Raw genomic sequence first — 14,988 nt, 5'->3', positions numbered from 1 at the left:
TGGTGTAGAAACGAATTTAAATAGTGATTGCTAATAAAATAGCCAAAAAGTCAGCAGCAGCACACGCTAGAGTGGTAGGTCTGAAAATTATTACTTTACTTGGAACCCTAGAACTGGGCAGTTTCACATGGCCCCTTCTTTTTTTTGTCGTTGTTGTTGTTTTGTACCACGATGAAATCAAATTCGTCATGGATCGATGCACTTCAGCAAATATTCTGGTTTCCTTGATTTTTTATTGTTCCCAAATGATCGCCGGTGTGCTGTTTTGTTCTAAATGTTGAAAAAGTTATCTAAGGTAGAATTTAATTTTATTTTAGATAATTTTGTAAACTTTTAGTTACAGTGGTTCTGTAATTCAGAAGAAATTCTTTTCAGAACCACTACTACATGTATATATTTCACTGCACAGATCGTTGATCTATACTTAACAGTGTTTGTTTCAACTGAGATTAAAATTTCTTTTGATGTCGTTCACATTTACCTCTATAGGGTTATCACGACGTAAACCATTAATATGAAACGTCATATCCAAAAGACCTGCTAATTGCGTTAGTTTCTGAGTAACCCTCCGTATTCATATGGAATAAATTATATCCTTCATTACCATAACAAAGCCAAAACGGAGGGGCATGGAACATTGGACGCGACATTGCAATGTGAGAGTAGTTTCGGTTTGAAAAGATATAATACATGCACTTGTTTGCGAAGGACATTCTGTTACGTTTGAGCAAAGATTGGTTCGTGCCTTCCAATGCTATTTGACAGGGAGACGACTGTGGGAAAGCTCCCTAGTAGCGGTATGTCGTGAAAACTTGGCTGTTGAAAATATATCGGAATGTTTTTTGTTACCAGTAACCAGATTGCATGCGGATATTGTTCTATAACGGCACAAAAAAACGAATGGAATCTAAATCACTTTTAGCATTCATGGCTTACCGTAGAACGAGTTGTTGATGAGAACAGAATTAAACTACGAGCTAAAAAATGTGGCTATTACGAACAGATGCTTGGGAAATGAAAGGCATCTTGTGGCTGCTAGCCACCGCTGGGGTTCGTATTGATCAAATAGAGGTTCACAGCGAAACAACAAATCGCGGAGAAATCGTGACTTGGATAACTTTGAAAACACTACTGTTTCGTGCCCATATGTGCAGGAGGATGAAGTCAGTCCACTGGCAGTGTGGAAGTAACGAAAAGAAATAATAATAAACTAATTTTCTGTATGGCCTTGACGGTGACCCACTGTTGCTCGTTTTTTTCTGAGTAGATGATGATGTTGATTGGTTTGTTCTATGAACGGTGAGGAAGTGATGATTTTCCATGAATTTAATGACCTTTCTATATCAATTGACATGAGATGCCAGAATACCATGACACTTTGTACCACGGGCATAGTTCCTAGACATTAGAACGAGAAAAATATACAAACAAATCGCAGTCTCCTACTTTTCCTGAAAACTCCAATGTAAATTTTCTGATTTTCTCTTTATTTTGAAAATGTACAACTTTTGAGCCAAGCATTATACTACCGCTACTCGCATAACATTCCCATTTATATAGGAAACGCTACAGAAAATGGCTATAATGCGAGTAGCGGCATTATACAACTGATCAAGTTAAACTTTACGCATTTCTTTTACATGCATTTAAAAATCAATATATAACATGCATTTAAAAACCTGAACACCACTCATTTTGTAGGTGTGTGCGTATAGAATTATGCCTTTATTCAGATTTTGACATTTAGGGTATGTTGCTGCTTCGTCGTAATTGCCTATTCCCGTCCTATCCAACACAAATTATTAAAATTATCAGCGATTTTTACGACACACAATTCAAAATTAGTTATTCCCTAATATTTTAGTTTGTTGACTATCATACGCGATCAATCAAAGTCAGCTGAGGTCTATTTGAATGCTTTTTTTTTCATTAAAGAATTCCTAGCAGCCAAATTTCCTACGTTTTTTCGTACGACGAAGAAGAAAATGTCGACTAATCGTTTCAATTTCCGTCATTCATAAAATGAAAATAACCCACGCCACGTATTGTCGTTATTCTGCAGCCGGGAAAACTTGCATGATAGAGGTGGGCAAAACGGCTCTTTTGTGTGAGCGGCACCGAACCGTTCATTTGCTGCTGCGAACCGATTCAAATGAGCGGCTCATGGCTCACAGTTCGTTGTTCGGCAGGTTGACAGTTCGGTAAATTACGATTCCCGAACCAAACTTCGTGTCGCCTTCGGGTGCGTTTGAGGAACCGTGGTTCTATTTCAAGAGCCGTTCGTTTGAACGTTCTTTTTTGTGAACCAATTCATTTGAACCAGTTGATTTCATTGGTTCATTGGTTGGTTCATTTGAAACGGCTCGTGAGCCGTTCGCCCATCTCTATTGCATGACCTGCAGACATTTTGCAGAATAACATTTGTCATGCCGTCCTACACAAATACATGCACGCTAGCTTCGTAAACATTACTGTGATTTTTAGTTCGAATAATTTTGAATAATTGATGAATAATTTTGATGGACGGATTTCAAAACGGTACGACGAATTTAAGATATACAGTCAGTTGCGTAATTTCAATAAAATGCTTTAATAATCGCTTTTTAGTGAATTCAAAGGGCACGGATCGGAAGGTAAGTGTGTTTGAGTCAAATCAGCAGCAGAACTTTTGGAGTATTCATTAAATCCACCTATGAAATGATGAAAATTAGAGTGGCTTTCCTTACTACGACGGGAATTAGAAATAAACCCTACCTACTACTCACTTGTGAAAATGGCGTACAAGCAAATGGAGTAACTACAGAGGCGCCGAAACACTCAAAAACCACTAAATTTTGAACGAAAGCGGAGAGTTACCATTATTTATTATGATACTCTCCGTTTTGTTTCAAAATTTAGCGGATTTTGAGTGTCTCGGTGCCTCTGTAATCTATAGTCTCTGTAAAAGTAACGCACCAAAACTTTGCTTGCGTATCGCAAAAATCCGAACTAATCGCACGTCCAGTTTGCAAAATCGTTTAAGTTTTCGGAGAACGTTTGTCGACAACCAGAAAACCTGAATAGGCAAAAAATCTAAAGTATGAAACCGCAGCGTTAACAAAAAGGCTAGCCAACGTTTTCAAGCGGAATTTCAATGTCTCTATCCGAGATTTTGCATACAACCTGAGAGTTTCGTTCACAACCATGCATCAAGAGCTAAAAAAATCGAACTTTCGAGTTATAAGAAGGTGGTGACTCCAAATCTCGATCAAATCAAGTCGGTCAAAACACGATCCTGGACGTTGTACAAGACGATGCAAACGAAATTTGATTGTGTGGTAACGGACGACGAAGTCTACGTCAGAGCAGATTTCAAATAGCTTCCAAGGAAGCAGTTTCTACGTAACCAGGAGTGGAAAGATGGCGCACTTTCAAGCATATGCAACCGCCGAAGAAAATGGGCGAATGTTTGAATGCAAAACAAGTGTTCTGCACTGTTTTGGCGGAACCTAGAACCCTATCATTACGGAACAAAGATCATAGAATATTACACAGCCAATAAAGTACAGGTAGTGCCCAAGGATAAGAACCCATCCAACACGCCAGAGCTCCGCTCAATTGAACGAAGCCTTGGCTATCGAACGAAATGGGCTATCGTCAACCAGAACCTGATGAAGACCGAAACGACGATTAAAAGCGAGAAGCTGTTTCTTTATTTGTAAAAGTTATCTGACAGTGATTGACTTATTGAATGTTTCAGGTAAAGTTTATGCAAGTCTAACACTATGTAATTTTACAGAAAACTTGTGAGATGGTTCATTAAACTCAAATAAGCTTTTAACAACGCAAAATTTTCGGAAGCAGGCAGTTATTGGTTCAAAGGATCCAAAGGTTGTCCTATGAAATCTGGATTGCAATAGTCCGGTAAAACGGAGGACGCGTTGTGTCGCACAAAAGTTTATAAGAGTCTGGATGGTCCGTGAACCAATCTTGCCATTTAAAATCTTTGCCACAAACAATGCCTGCTGAACCTTCCTATGCTGACCATGATCAAGTGTCTGAAGACCCAATAAACGGCAACGATCGGGATACGGTGGTAGGTTCACTGGATAGTGCCATGGTCTTAACACAAATCTCAGGAAATATTTTTGCACCCATTTGATACTTAGATTCCACAACTGATAGGGGCACCAAACCAAGCAAACATTTTCACTCAGCCGCCATACTAACCAACAGGGCCTTCAAGTAATGCGGATTACTGAAGTCACGAGCAGTTTTAACGATGAACCCGAGCTATCGGTATAATTTCGATATAAGTTAAAGGTGAGTTTGGCGTCAAGCAGTATCACTGGTGATTGATTTAATCGATTCTTGGGAGTGCATGCTCAATTTTTCAGTAATTGAAAAGAAGCAGACTGGCGATGCCGTGGAAAGCCCTTACTTGACATTTCGCGACGCTAATAACAAGCCAATTTTCCGTACACCAAACCTCTGAAGCTGAATGCATCCAACTCCAAGTAGCGAAGCAATATCGTTGACAAACAACAAAAACAAAAGAGGTCCAATGTTACTGCCTTGAGGAACACCCAAGAAGTTGGTAAAACATGAAGAGAAGCAGAAGTCAAGGACACGTAGAACTCTGTTACCTAGGTAGGAATTGAGCCATTGCGTAAAATTCCTTGATCCGTCGAGTCATGAAATTTTCTGCAGCAGTATTTTATGGTATAGGTACCATAACGAACGCAGCCTATATATCGGTATAAATCACATAAATTTGTTCCATGTGGAATACAAAAGTAGACGTGAAATCCAGAAGGTTCATGCTTACGGATCGACCAGGCATGACTCCGTGTTGGTAGGTGGAAATAAAATTACTCACTACTATTCCTAAATATTAGTTTATAATTGCGATAGAAAGACTAGTGATGATATTTTTGAACTTTCCGATTGTCGCCACTTTCAAAGATAGAGAACATGAAATACTGCTTCCAAATCGTCAAAAATTTTCTTGAATATTTGGCTCACAGGTTGGCCTCTCTGTTGGCTTCGATGTATGATTCTGGTCTAACAAGCTAGTGGTCGTATGTTCGAATCTCGTATGAAATAGGCTGCTAGAGTCAATAGAATCGTAGCATTAAATTTTGCTTCATTTAGAATTGGAACAAACTTTTGCTCATATTGTGGACGGGCTCTTAGTGGACGGATTTGGAAGTTCTTGGCGCCCACGTGTCGGAAATTTTGTTAGTTTCACCTAAGTATTTTGACATTCCGCAAAACGACTATATTATGTAAACAAACAACATGGAAGCCGTAAGAAACCTGTGCATCTGGGCTAGCTAAACAGCTGAAATTGCCAGAAATACCTTATGGCGCGTTATCAAACGGTATAGGAAAACATTGTCGATGATTCGGAAGCCTCAAGCTAATCATCGGAGTGGAACTGTCGACCGGAAACTGCGTGGTAAGATTTTGAAGACCATCAAGAGGAATCCCAATCTGTCGGACCGTGATTTGGCCAGAAAATTCAGTGCTGCCCATAGTACCGTCAGGAGAATTCGACTCCGGGAAGGAATCAAGTCGTATCAAGCTAACTAACAGCCAAACTGAACCATAAAACAGAATAGTGTGGCCAAAATCCGTGCTCGAAAGCTATGTGACCGGGAGCTAACCAAGTTCGACGGGTATCTTCCGATAGACGATGAAACCTATGTCAAGGTTGACTTCCAGCAAAGGCCAGATCAAAAATTTTATTTGGCAACGACACGGGGGATGTTCCAAGCAAATTTAAATTTGTTTTTGCCGACAAATTTGCATGAAAATTTATGATTTAGCAAGGCATTTGCAGCCGTGGCAGAAAAACGAAAGTTTTTGTTACAAATAAGCCAATGACGTCGGAACTGTACCAAAAGGAGTGTCTCCAAAAACGAATTTTGCCGTTAATTCGATCCCACCACCATCCCGTGATGTTTTGGCCAGATTTGGCAAGCTGTCATTACAGCAAAGTCAGTCGTTTAAGAATTGTATGCATAGAAAGGGATCCAGTTTGTTTCGAAAGACCTTAACCCACCCAATTTCCCCCAGTTCCGCCCTAATAAGAAAATACTGGGCAATCATGAAGAGGAGACTCAAGGCAAGGCGAAAAGTTATCAAAGACATCAAGCAATCAGATGAAGACCTGGTGGAATAAGATAGCCATAACGATGGACGAAGAAAGTGTGCGCCGCCTAATGAGCCATATTACAAGAAAAGTTCGAGAATTCCTTCGAAACCGTGACGAATAATTTTCTCCGTATTTTTTCTTAAAAGTATGAAGAAAATGCTACATTTGTGTAAGAAAAGATCTTGAATTCAATAATAAATAACTGAAATACACACAATTGTTTTTGTTCCATTACTATCTGTCCTGTACTCTAATAACTGGCTGCGAAGTCTGTCGTATAAAAAACAGAAGTTCAATTTTCGATAACGGTATGCAGCACCTAGGCTTTATTTTTGGCGGAAAAAGACTAGAGCTGAAATACTATCGAGTCTAGGACAATATAAACGTTTTATTTTTAGCACCCGACATAATCATATCGGGAGTTATTTCGGACGTACTTGTTTATATCCACTAAATCAGCAGAAACATCAGCAGATGCAAGAAGGCCTTCAAATCAGACGCAGATTTTTCGGTAAAAACAGAAGCAAAATATTTGGGCGGGCTTTATGGAGGCCTGTATTACTACGGATTAAATCTTCACTCTTCGATAAATCCTCGCGTCAAGCGCGAATAGCTATCACAGATAATGCACGTGAACGGTTTTCAGGGCAATCCAACGCGGCTGATCAAAGCTACCCTGGAGCGAATGATCTGCTACGTGCATATTTCGGGGATAATCTCGAGTATCTTCGAATCGCACAGAGGGTTACGTATGTTATACAACATCGTTATTGAAGGTGTGATCTAGCCAACGGGCATCAAAATGAGAGGAACGATCATAAGTAAAAGTAGCCAACTCCTAGGAAGTCCTAGGAAGGCAGATGATCTCAAAATCATTACTTAAAATCTTTTGACGGCGGAGGCAATCAACGCCAGACTAAAAACGGAGGCGAATGGGTTACAAATCAATGCGTCAAAAACCAAAGACACGGTAGGGAAAGGTTCCAGAGAAAACAACGATCGTCTAAACAAACCACATCGCCCGACATTGACTATTGACGGCGATGAACTGGAAATGGTTTAGGAGTTCGAATATTTGGGTTCTCTGGTCACCACCGACAATAATACGAGCAAGACGATTCAACGACGCATTCAAGCTCGAGGTTGAGCCTACTTTTCCCTCCGCAAGACGTTTCGATCAAGCAGCATACGACGCCCTTAAAGCTGACGATGTACAAAACGCTAATCAGACCGATAGTCCTCAACGGACTTGAGACAGTAACTTTACTTGCGGTAGACATTCGTGCACTTGCCGTATTTAAGGTGAAATTAGTCGTCATCGATTTTGCAAATTTCAAAAGCAGAAGAATGGCAATCATTGCATTTCAAGAAGAATGCAATCATTACATTTCCATAAACAAAACCCCACTTTTGGGCTTAAAAACTGCTTCCGAAATTGGGCTCTCCGACTAAAAGTTGATGATTGCTAGTTTCCCGTTAAACGAAAGGTGTTGCGGACTATTTTTGGCGGAGTACAAACGAATAGCGGTGAGTGGCGTAGACGTATGAACCACGAGTTGCAGGCACTACTTGGGAAGATCGTACTTCTGGCGAAAGTTGGGAGACTACGGTGGGCCGGCAAGAATGCAGAACCCCACTGGCACCAGGACCAGGAATAGAGGGGCTCAACGTGCTAGATAGCTATACCAGGTTGTAACCGACTTGCGTGTGTCGACGCTCGACGAATTGGCGACGAGGCCAGCCCAGGACCGAGTACAATGGAGAGGAATTCTTTATACGGCAAGAGCCACCCCGGCTCTATGCTAGTAGAAGTAAAAAAAAATCACAAATAGTTCACATAAGCTTAAGGCAAATTGGTGTTCTAAAAGTGCGGACGAGGTGTCCATACAGAATCTGATGGCAGAAGTTTAACGAAAGATTCGGCAGTTCGGATTCGGTTTACCGGAAGCGTAGCTGAATATGTAGTTTATACTAATTGAATTCTGAAAAGAAAATTAATTTATTTTTGATAGAAAATTTAGTCGATTTACAAGCATCTTGTCTGACCAAATGTTCATCGTATCAACCTTTACACTGAATCATTAAACTTAGTCGATTCAGTAACTGTTCCGCTAAATCTGTTATGCATATTTATGAAAACTGCTCTTATATTTCTCCGAACGACGACCAACTTACTGCTGTTTAAAAACCAGCATTCTGTTTGCAGCTATCACTGCATAGCGAATTTTAAACAAACCCTGCTAAAAAAATTCAATTCCGAAATACGCTATCCCCAACCGATAGCCAATGGGCACAGCACAGAGCACAGGAAGCTTCGTTACAGCATACGGACAGCTTGCAGCTTGCAATTATTTCATTTCATTGATCCAATTTCTAGAGCGCTTGCTTTTTTCGCCAAAGCGAAAACTAGCGGCTCTGTGGCGGGTTCGACTGAAAAGAGGAAACGCCTTAATTTTCAATCTTTATCGCATTTCTGACGGTTGTGTGCTGCTGCTGCGGACGGAATCCTAAAATGAGCGGCAATTATTTGCTCACCTCGTTTTCGGACTACCGAAACCTGTGCATAGGTACCCTCTGATGTGAACCAAACTGAGCAACCAGCCAGCCAGCTAGGCGATCTGCACAATCGGAGTTGCATTCACTTTTTCCGCAACATTCGCTAGCGTGGTGGTGTTTCACTGTGCTTGTTCCTCTCGTGCTGTTTCGCTCTTACTTACATCAAATTGCCAACCAGCACGGAAGATGCCATTCTATTCATGGTGAATGCGAATTCAAACATCAATGAGGCTGATCGAGCTTTCATCAGCAAATGAGCGGGTGCTCAAAATGCCAAGGCTGGGGAAGGCTCATACAATTGCAGCCTGTACGCGGTCTCTCACAAGCCCCAGCTGATCACGATGGAAAATATTACAATTGTTAATAGAGCAACCTACCTTTCGTAGTCGCAGAACTTCGATTTCGTTGGCCTCAACGCTCTTTCGCGTGGACGAAGATGAGCCGGAGCCGGACGGCGTTTCGATTGGTGTCGGAGACAGGGTAGTCGGAGTAACACCATTCAGTGCCGACTTGGACGGAGTTCCTCCGGCGGAGTTCGGTCTTGAGTCCTGGAAAGGGAGGGAAAAATTAACAATTAGTAAAAAAATCACTTGCATTTTAGTATTCATCAGCGAAACCATAAAATATTATAACACAAGGTAGCTTACAAATCAATTGACAGGTATACGAATAACGCTAGGGGTCGCTTCCGCCAGGGGTGAGCCGAGTTCGCACACCAAGACCTGGTTCAACTTACCGCAATCAGACCCCATTCCGCACACCTTTTAAAAATAGAAAATATGCAATTTTCTTGCGACCGAACCGAGCGAGGTGTTCCGCTGAGGTGTCCGTCGGACGGTACGGTACACGACTGCTGGCTGGTATGGCATGGCATGGCATACTACAAATACCGCACCGATAGCGCAATGGAATGGCCTGCTTCGGTTACTCGAACGCATCAGGCAGCGCACACACAAGCTTTGAGAAGAACGGCGAAAGGGCCTAAAAATAACCTCCGGTCAAAAATCGACGTTGCATCGGCGGCGGCGAACGGTCGCAGCATTGGCCGGAAAGTGGCACTAGCTTGGAGAAAACGTCTGCGGAATCTGGCCGCGTACAGGAACGTGTCATCGCACGCGCGCCAACGCGCATATCAGGCCAACGCGCGGAGCATCGTTGATATAATTCCGCTTGCTCTCTCGACGGGGCCTGGCGGAATGGTCGTACGTAATTATTGGCCATTCACTAAAGAGATCGGCAAGCGACCGTGTCAATACCGGTAATACAATAGTTTTCGTTTGAAGTAAGCAGTTCAAAATCTTATTTTTATTTCGTATTCTAATGTTGCATAATATTACGGATATTATTTTCTTAAATGTAAATAGCAGTTCACCCAAATTATAATGGATATATTATTGATCTAAAATAACGATTATAAATCAATTTAATTGGCAATGTACAAGCGATTTATAAGCAACTCAGTTGTCTTTCTTGAGAAAAACCATACTAAAACAACACAACAAATGATGCAAAATTATAATGTCACTGTTGTAAGTTGTAAGAAACCCTCACATTTACATATTCGCATTGGGAAGAGAAAATCTCTGTCAACTTAGGAACTATTTACATTCTCCACGAGACGGGTATCTGGTTCCTTATGCGTGATTCTTATGTAAAAGTATATTGAACCGTACTAGCGAGCATAGTGAACGTGCCAATAATGTGCTACGAAAAAGACTATTTATTTTATCTCTCTATCTTAAATTTGCATATCTTTCCCATATCCCTTCTGATTTGTGCGCTTCAATTCCATCTAGGCACATGCGGCAGCACCCTGCTACAGAATGGTACCTACCACTTTAAGAAGGGCACAGTTTCTTGTTCGTTAGCCCAGACATTTTGCGTGCGTAATGGAATCCTTTCGCGCGTAATGGCAACTATATTGGCAGTAAGATTGGTATTACAATTTAAGTTTTAACTATGTCTGCTAACGATGACTGCTTATGGTTTTGGATAACACTCGTGATTCGTTCATGCAAGGAAGTGTAGGAAACGGTCAAGCAGCCATGATCGTCTCTAGTTTATTTTCATTTTTGCCAAAATAAATTAGTACATTCGAATCTCGTTTTACGTCCACGTAAAAAATCGGTCGTGAAAAAAGAGGTAAATAATTCAAATTCTGGACGTCAAACGAGAGGACGTTTATTCAAATTTGGACGTAAAAAAGAGGAGGTTCATTCAAAATTAAGACGTTAAAAAGGTGACGTAAAACGAAATCAGGTAAAATGAATGGACGTTCTTTGGAAATTTTGAACCAGATAACCATGAAACCAACAACTTTTTGCAATAAATCTGGTGTTCCACAAGGTAGTAACCTAGGACCGTTACTTTTCCTCATGTACTTTTACGACGTATGTTTTGTAATCCCAACTGGATAAAAACTATTATATGCAGATGATTTGAAAATAGCAGCTACAAAATCTTGACCAATTTGCCGATTCATGTCGTCAGCATCTCCAAATATTCTGTCATCACGTTTGCTTGGACCAAAGCTCCGACGGATATGATTATGCAATCGTAGGGTCTCGTTTACAACGTGTTGCTAATATCAAAGAACTACTAATTGAACTGGATTCATTATGCTCTTAACCAACGAATTTTGTAATCCGTACTGTCTACACGTCCTCTACTTTTCACTATTACGGTCCATTATTGATACGGCTTCTATGGTTTGAAGCTTGTATATACAAGTGTGGATATGAAGAATCGAGGCTGTCCAAAGGAGATTCATCCGTCACACATGGAGATTTATTCTATGGTCAGATCCGGTTAAATCGATACCCTAACCAAAAGAAGAAATATTTCGAGAGCCACATTCGTTGCCAAACAATTGAAGGGGGAAATTTATGCCCCCGGAAATTCTGTCCATGCTGAACGCAAAGATTGAAAAATCAAGCCAGACTTCATCTTTAACAGTTTCTTTGCAAAATCGCGGTTTTCGTAAACTCGTGTATGGGAATGGCCAAGAGTCGCATGCTTAATGAAACTGCACGTCAGAACAGAGAAAGGTATAGAGTGACTATAGCAGCGCAAAAAGAACTCACCGTCTAAAAAACGCCAGTACAAGGTCCAAGTAACAATTCTAAAGCCACTTAGTTTTACTTGAATTTTATAAAGGTTTTATTGGTTGTAGCGCTTTCGCTCTATCGAACTGCAGAGTGTGAACAGGCTACTTAACCCTTTAAGCATGGAGGGTTTTAGTTACGATATTTTTGGTTTTTGGATCAATATAAATTTTTTTTATCGCTCGAGATACCAAAACCAGTGTATTCTACACATTGCAATAAATGTTTGCGAAATTTAGCAACCTACACAATTGTGTGGGTTCGGCCTTATCTTATACCATTGCACTATGGGCAAAAACGAGCCGAAAAAACAGATGCAATTAAGATATGGCCTGCAGGCTGATAAAATGTAGGTGATCTTATGTAAAATTTTTCAGAGAATCGCATGGTGCCCACCGCTTTCCTGTTTGTCATCGGGAAGTGCCCCATTTTGCTCATTTTCCCCTATTTTCAACATTATTTACCCTTTTTGGACTATACCAAGCCAGGCTTTGAAAAAACAAAACATGAAAAACCTAATTATTTTGTGTAAAGAAGTCCACAGAATTGAATAGGGTTGACCCCGTTTAGTTTAGAGCGAGATCATCGCTTCGAGGCTCATAGACTTCAGCTTCTGAAGCAGCGGAACGGTTGCTACGTAGCTATGGAAATACGCGCAACTTTTTGCAAGGTTAGTTTTTACTAACTTTAATACAACAGATATACCGGAACGTCGAGATTGGCTTAAAAACATTCAAATGTTGATCCAACAATTTGTCTTAGAAAATCCCGTAGTTGAATACATCATTTGCCACACTTCTTTATTATTTTACAATTTATGAATGACCAGTTTTCGGTTCTGGTAGTACTCTAAACGGAAGTTCCGTAGTGTGGAGCATGAATGAATGCTCTACAGTATAATGCATTCATTCTTACTGACTCAAAATGAGATGGCAGCAGCAAATTTCGTTTTATTTCATCTATTGACGTGAAAAAATAATCCCACTGTGATCTGGAATACCTCTAGGAAAATGGATCCAAAATTTGCTAATATATTTTTTCATTGAAGGTCAATCTAAGGTGGTTCTTTGAAGACAAGTTGTATAAAAACCGATCAAAAAATAGTAAAGATAGAGCCAAAAGTGTAACGGCAAGTACACTAATTTTTGAAGTCCCGGCGGGAACATAATGGTAAAAGTAGGTATACAATAAGGCCGTACCTACACAATTGTGTAGGTATGAAAAACAATACGCATAAGTAAGTTGTAAAAGTTATTTCGCGTAAATTTTTAATTATATCAATCAGAAATACTTATTACCAATAATTTTTTTTCTAAGCAATTTCGAAATACGGATCCAATAAAAAAAATACGACAGATAAAACTTTTTGCTGTTTTCACAAGATTTTGAAGACTAGACAATAATTAATCCAAACACAAAAGAAAACTTCTTTTCAGCTATTTTCTATTTTTTTTACGAGTTCTTGTGTAAACAAGAGATTGGCGCCATATATGTAAAAGTACGACGTTTAGAAAGGAAAGGAAAAATTTTTAAAAGTAGTCATGTCTCACCAACACAATTGTGAGGGCTCGGGCTTAAAGGGTTAAGCGTATAACCTGATTCTTAAAGAGGTTATAAATAAGCATTTTCTGAAGAGTGGGCCCCTTGCACAGTGGTCCAATCAGCGAAATATGTGATCGTGTGATATTGCGCCAAAACGTGAAGTTTTTCGCATATACTTTAGGAACATTTCTTAGTATAACAAGCCCCTTCTTGTGAGAGAAGTCTTTGGGTGATTAATTCCCTTAAAAGTGAGATAAGAAATTTATTTTCTCGTACATTCGAGAAACAGGTTTGGAACTTTCGGCAAAGTTGTAGTAAATATCAATGCAAACCCCCACTAAGAGGGGGGCTCCCATACAAATTCTATGCCTATAAAAATGGATTTCTGTCTGTCCTATGTTCCTTATAGAATCGAAATTTACTGAACCGATCGGAGTGAAAATTTGCATGTAGGGGTTTTTGGTGCCAGGGTAGGTTCTTATGATGGTTAGAGACCCCTCCCCCCACTAAGAGGGGGGGCTCCCATACAAATGAAATACAAATTTCCTCATAACTCCAGAACTAATCAAGCAAATGGAACCAAATTTAGCATGTGGGTGTTTTTGTAGGCAATTTTTTTTCTATGGTGAATTGAGAGCCCTCCCCTCTTTAGGAGGGGAATAATGACCCCTCTCCCTTTTAAGAGAGGGGGCGTCCATACAAATTTCCTCATAACTTGAGAACCAATCAAGCAAATGGAACAAAACTTGACATGTGGGTGTTTTTGGAGACAAGAATTTATTCTATGATGAATTAGGACCCCTTATCTTTTTAGGAGGGGGGGGGCTTCCATACAAATGAAATACAAATTTCCTCATAACTCGAGAACTAATCAAGCAAATGTAACAAAATTTGACATGTGGATGTTTTTGGAGACAAGAATTTTTTCTATGGTGAATTGAAACCTTTCCCCACTTTAGGAAGGGGGGCTTCCATACAAATGAAATACTAATTTCCTCATAACTCGAGAACTAATTAAACAAATGGAACCATATTTGGCATGTGGGTGTTTTTGGAGGCATGAATTTTTTCTATGATGAATTAGGACGCCTCTCCCTTTTTAGGGGGGAGAGCTCCTATACAAATGAAATACAAATTTCCTTATATCTCGAGAAGTAATCAAGCAAATGGAACCAAATTTGGCATGTGGGGGTTTTGGAGGTAGGAATTTTTTTTGATGAATTGAGACCCTTGTGGTAGGGAGATAAGGACTCTCATACAAATAAAACAGAAATTTTTGCGTAACTCAAAAACTAATCGAACTCGAGAAATTTTAGACTCTTTCATAAAACATTAATCAATAACAAGTCCACCAAAAACTATCAATAGTAACATAAGATAATTCAGCGCGAGATGGCCACAGGTCGCGAGTGTTGCCGGCGACCTACCGTCGGAAGCGCCGGCCACTGCGGGGGGCAGCCCCCGTAGAGATCACCTCTATCTAGGTTTATTTATTTTCCTAGATCTACTGACCTCTATTACTTTCCTTCAGTTGGGTCACCCCTGCGAAATAGTACTTTCTACGAAAAGATTTTCCGTGAAATGGTACATCCCGCGTCCTGCGAAACTCTATATTCCGCGTTATGGTCAACCGAGAATTGGTGTTCC

Source organism: Sabethes cyaneus, chromosome 2, assembly GCF_943734655.1.
Source record: "Sabethes cyaneus chromosome 2, idSabCyanKW18_F2, whole genome shotgun sequence".
In the NCBI taxonomy this organism is placed as follows: Eukaryota; Metazoa; Arthropoda; class Insecta; order Diptera; family Culicidae; genus Sabethes; species Sabethes cyaneus.
This window is presented reverse-complemented; position numbering follows the sequence as displayed.